This window comes from Sander vitreus, chromosome 16, assembly GCF_031162955.1.
Source record: "Sander vitreus isolate 19-12246 chromosome 16, sanVit1, whole genome shotgun sequence".
Lineage (NCBI taxonomy): Eukaryota > Metazoa > Chordata > Actinopteri > Perciformes > Percidae > Sander > Sander vitreus.
Window position 1 is genome coordinate 707,038 of NC_135870.1, and position 5,748 is coordinate 712,785.

Sequence of the window (5,748 nt, forward strand, 5' to 3'; positions counted from 1 at the left end):
GAACATAGAAGGAAATAAAATAACATCACTCTACCTACTGGGGCCAAACTATTTTACCTTGTTGAGTGCTCAAAACATGAATCTATAAAATATCCATAAGCTGTGCAGTAACAACATCTAATATTAGATTCGTAATTTAAAACAATCAGCCTCATCACCAAATAACAAAAATGGCTTAGGTCTGAGTATTTGGCGATCAATTGGTCCTCAGTGTCATCTTCAGGGGTGGCATGGGGGGCCTTAAAGGCTGTGATCAGGAGACGCATTATACAACATGCTTAATTTTATAAGAGGAATAGTGCACAGTGCAAAACACCCTGAAACAGATCAAGCAAAGAATGTCGCAGAATGGCCTGAGAGAACAGTCAGTTCAAATATCAGCTCTGCATCGGCCAACCTGCTTGCTGTTCCCTCACAGCGAGGGACATCCAATCACTCAACGAAATCCTGTTTATGTCTGTTAATACTGTTTGCTGTCCTGGCCCCTAAATCGTGGAACGAGCTCCCCATTGACATTAGGACGGCTGAAAGTCTACACATCTTCCGCCACAGGCTAAAAACACATCTCTTCCGAAGCTAATGTGCTTGCGCTTGTTTCTTTCTGTCCAGAGTTTGTACCTTCATGGTTGAAAGCACTTAATTGGGAGTTGCGTCAGCTAAATGTCATGTAATGTAATGTAACCCAGGACACTAAAACAATTACCGCCCAATTTCCTTAATGCAGTTAGACATTAAGAGTTTTTAAAACATTTTGGCGAACAGATTAAATAAGGTAATTAATGTTTCTAATTTATCACGATCAGGTGGTGTTTATTCATGTGCGAAGCTTGTCAGATAATATATTTTGCTCTTGAAAGGAGAACAACACAAGGCTTGCCCCTTACTCCTTTGTTGTGTCCATAAACGTATGCTATATGCGGAGGATACATTACTTTTTGTGTCCAATCAATACCCTGTCTACTCCGGATCACTGAGTATTTTAACATGCACGCCAACATTCCACGAATATGACAATATTCCGAGATTTGATCATGCATATTCCGGTTGAATATTCCGAATAAGGCTTTTTCGAATATCGCATTTTCCGATTAAGACGTGGGATATTCCGGTATTATTCGGGTTTTAGAGGCATTCTTTGGACATGTATACAGCGCATTTTGAATATGCATCTTAATCAGGCTTTTTACCGCAGGCTTATGGTCAGCTCTGTGCGTTGCTATGGTTGCTGTACACAAACCAACCAGCCGACAGTTTGCAGGGCTGCAGACCCGATAAGAAGGAGAAACACCGCTACTTTTAAACATTATCAAAGACTTGGATATCAACAGGAGATCAGACAACACGGACTGCTTTTCCCTCCTGAGTCGACTCTGAACTGCTCCACAAACCCTGTTGGGGTGGAGTTGTTTCGTTAACCCCTGGCCAAGTGGTTAACCCGTTTATGTTCTACGTGGAAAATCCGCTGGACAAACTTAACGGACTGAACACACAGTAAGAAGGCTTAAAGTTTCTGGGCAGAGGAATAGTGTGTTTTATTAATGTCAGTAAGGCTAATGCTGCCACTTGTTACGACATTAATGTGAATTTGGATTAATACTAATACTACTAATGATTTATTAATCTCATTTTTGTCACGATACTGTTGATATAGGTTGTGTTTGACTAACGTAGCCTGGTTTAAAACTGTAAATGCCACATTTCTTTTCTCCCGCTGGGAAGAAGTTAGCTACCGTACTGAATGAGAGTGTGATCATTGTCAGAACCTCGAAAATCAGGACTCAGGTTTTCTTTTCTTTATTCCAAGTGTGTTTTCCCTCCATTTCTCTTACTCTCTCTGTCTCTCTCTCTGTCTCTCTCTCTCTGTCTCGCTCTCTCTCTCTGTCTCTCTCTCGCTCTCTCTCTCTGTCTCTCTCTCTCTCTCTCTCTCTGTCTCTCTCTCTCTCTCTCTCTCTCTCTCTGTCTCTCTCTCTCTCTCTCTCTGTCTCTCTCTCTCTCTCTCTCTGTCTCTCTCTCTCTGTCTCTCTCTCTCTGTCTCTCTGTCGCTCTCTCTCTCTCTGTCTCTCTCTGTCTCTCTCTGTCTCGTCTCTCTCTGTCTCTCTCTCTGCTCTCTCTGTCTCTCTGCTCTCTCTCTCTCTGCTCTCTCTCTCTCTGTCTCTCTCTGCTCTCTCTCTGCTCTCTCTCTCTGTCTCTCTCTCTCTCTCTCTCTCTCGTCTCTCTCTCTCTCTCTCTCTCTCTCTCTCTCGTCTCTCTCTCTCTGTCTCGCTCTCTCTCGCTCTCTCTCTCTCTCTCTCTGTCTCTCTCTCTGCTCTCTCTCTCTCTCTCTCTGTCTCTCTCTCTCTGTCTCTCTCGTCTCTCTCTCTGCTCTCTCTCTCTCTCTCTCTGTCTCTCTCTGTCTCTCTCTCTCTGTCTCTCTCTCTCTCTCTGCTCTCTCTCTCTGTCTCTCTCTCTCTCTGCTCTCTGTCTCTCTGTCTCTCTCTCTCTCTCTCTCTCTCTCTCTCTCTCTCTCTCTCTCTCTCTATACACATACACACACACACACACAGACACGTGTGTCAAATAGCTACACAGCTAGCACATAGCAAAGTAGCTAGTGTGTCCCTTTGGTCTGTAAGACGTTAGCCTGAAAGCTAACCGGCTAGCCCTAGCCACCCGCTCTCTTGAGGCTAAATAGCTTTCGTGCAGCTAACACATAGCCTAGCTTCAATGAGCTAACGGCTAACCTGGGCGTGACCAAGCAACCCCCCCACACACACACACGCTGGTTTGTTTTTGCTTTTTTTTTGTTGTAGTTTCAAAAAGGGTATATTGGTTTTAATTGATCGAAGGATTATTGATTGGCCATTGATAATTTTGAAGTTAATAAATTCTACTATATTTTAAAAAGCAGTTGTCTGTGATTATTTGTGTATTTATTGTAATAAGCTGGTTAAACAGGTCGTTGCTTGGATTCACCCTTTCTTTTGTTCCTTTACAGAATACCAGATAGATTAACCACGTTAAGATCTGTACAGGGAACACCACCTAATGAGACTGTTTCACAGTTTGATTATTGGTCCCTGACCTTTCAGGGTGGTGTCGATTTGATAAAGTTATTAATAACCATATTCATAACTTTGTTAATATTGATAAAACATCTTTGATAATATGCCAATAATTAAATTATTCTAGCAATGCATTTATTATTCTATTAATAAATGCATTGATCTCTTACTTCAGTCAAGAGGAACAGGTCTTTAGGAAAAACCAAAGTGAAATGAATTTTATCGATTGAATATTACCTGTGATATAGACTAATACATTTTCTAATTTGTGATCTATTAGTTGCAAAATCCCAGCACTGTAATCAGGAGCAATACAAACATCAAAAGTGACTCAATAATATAGAGAACTATTGATGTATTCAATGTTAAATAAATGAATACATAAATATGCTACAAAAATGTATCCTGAAATAAATATATGAGGAAATAAATATATAAATAGGTTTTATTTTAAAAAGTTTTTAGAATCACAACTACTTCTGGTTATTTAATGTGGGCAAGCCCATAGTTGGTTGCCCACAGAAAACTAACATAGGGGCCCCTAAGGGCAACATTGCTGTGAGCCCCACACGACCAACCCACAGGAGGCCAACATGTGATTAGAGTGGGTTTACCTCTGCCCACAGTATGGGCTCACATGGGCATGTTTGCCCGGTTCTTCTAGAGGCAGTGAACAAGCAATACGTAACTGAACGAAGTAGTTCTATAGACCTAATTCTGTTTTGCAGGTTTTGGATGCAGATTGTCAGTTGGTTTCGCTCGTTCAGTACGTCCACGGTTTTCTGCATCTTTTGAGGTGCAGTTTGTGCAAGGAAGTTTGTGAACTGACTCGTTCCTTCTGTTGTTGTTTCATGTGCAAATTTAAGAGCTCTTATGTTCTCTGTCCTGTCGTCATCCTGGCAGTTATTAAACAGGAAGTGAGCAGGCTGATTCTTCTCATTTCTGGCACATTTAATCTTCGCAGCCTCAAGAGCTTGTAGAGCATTTTGTGGAGTCACACCATTTGAGTGTGTGATGAGAGCGACAATGTTCTTCTCTATGTCTTTTCCAAACGGATACACCACTGAATCAAAGATGTACCTCAGTCGGTCAGTCAGTCGATTGTCACTCGCTTTCATCACCAGACCCACTGCATTAATCTCATGAACTCCATCCTCTGACTGGAACAAGTCTAATAATCTTTTGACTGACGATGGCATCATGTTCGATCCCTCTGGTGTCTCCGTATCCAGGAGTATCGATGATGGTCAGAGAGTAGGGCAGAGTTTTACCTTCAAAACCAAAGATCTGGTACACGATCACATCTGATGTCTGACTTTCTGATTGACTTCTCTTCTCCTCCTCTACGATCTGAAACCAGACATCATCCTCCCACTCCACTCCCATGGCGTAGTTGACCAGAGCGTTGATCAGAGTAGATTTTCCTGTTCCTGTTTCACCAACAAGTAAGATGGTTTTGTTTTTCTTGTTTGGATTTTTTTTCACCAAGAGTCATTCTTGTCAGAGTACCAATGTTATCTTTAATTGTTCTCTGAGGTTGAACGTTCTCCTTCTTAAGTTTCAGCTGGTAGATAGTAGGAGATCCTTGGATTAGAACTTTGCGGGGGATTTTGTCATATTTGGATGAGGTGTTCCTGTAGAAAAGTAAAGACATGAGCTCAAAAAATATTGAACATAGAAGGAAATAAAATAACATCACTCTACCTACTGGGGCCAAACTATTTTACCTTGTTGAGTGCTCAAAACATGAATCTATAAAATATCCATAAGCTGTGCAGTAACAACATCTAATATTAGATTCGTAATTTAAAACAATCAGCCTCATCACCAAATAACAAAAATGGCTTAGGTCTGAGTATTTGGCGATCAATTGGTCCTCAGTGTCATCTTCAGGGGTGGCATGGGGGGGCCTTAAAGGCTGTGATCAGGAGACGCATTATACAACATGCTTAATTTTATAAGAGGAATAGTGCACAGTGCAAAAACACCCTGAAACAGATCAAGCAAAGAATGTCGCAGAATGGCCTGAGAGAACAGTCAGTTCAAATATCAGCTCTGCATCGGCCAACCTGCTTGCTGTTCCTCACAGCGAGGGACATCCAATCACTCAACGAAATCCTGTTTATGTCTGTTAATACTGTTTGCTGTCCTGGCCCCTAAATCGTGGAACGAGCTCCCCATTGACATTAGGGACGGCTGAAAGTCTACACATCTTCCGCCACAGGCTAAAAACACATCTCTTCCGAAGCTAATGTGCTTGCGCTTGTTTCTTTCTGTCCAGAGTTTGTACCTTCATGGTTGAAAGCACTTAATTGGGAGTTGCGTCAGCTAAATGTCATGTAATGTAATGTAACCCAGGACACTATAAACAATTACCGCCCAATTTCCTTAATGCAGTTAGACATTAAGAGTTTTTAAAACATTTTGGCGAACAGATTAAATAAGGTAATTAATGTTTTAATTTATCACGATCAGGTGGTGTTTATTCATGTGCGAAGCTTGTCAGATAATATATTTTGCTCTTGAAAGGAGAACAACACAAGGCTTGCCCCTTACTCCTTTGTTGTGTCCATAAACGTATGCTATATGCGGAGGATACATTACTTTTTGTGTCCAATCAATACCCTGTCTACTCTGGATCACTGAGTATTTTAACATGCACGCCAACATTCCACGAATATGACAATATTCCGAGATTTGATCATGC

The 5,748-nt window shown here is 41.3% G+C and overlaps 1 pseudogene; it reads right to left on the bottom strand.

Moving 5' to 3' along the window:
- Positions 1-3,640: 3,640 nt before the first annotated feature.
- Positions 3,641-4,529, bottom strand: LOC144531634 (uncharacterized; annotated as a pseudogene).
- Between the last annotated feature and the right edge of the window lie 1,219 nt (positions 4,530-5,748).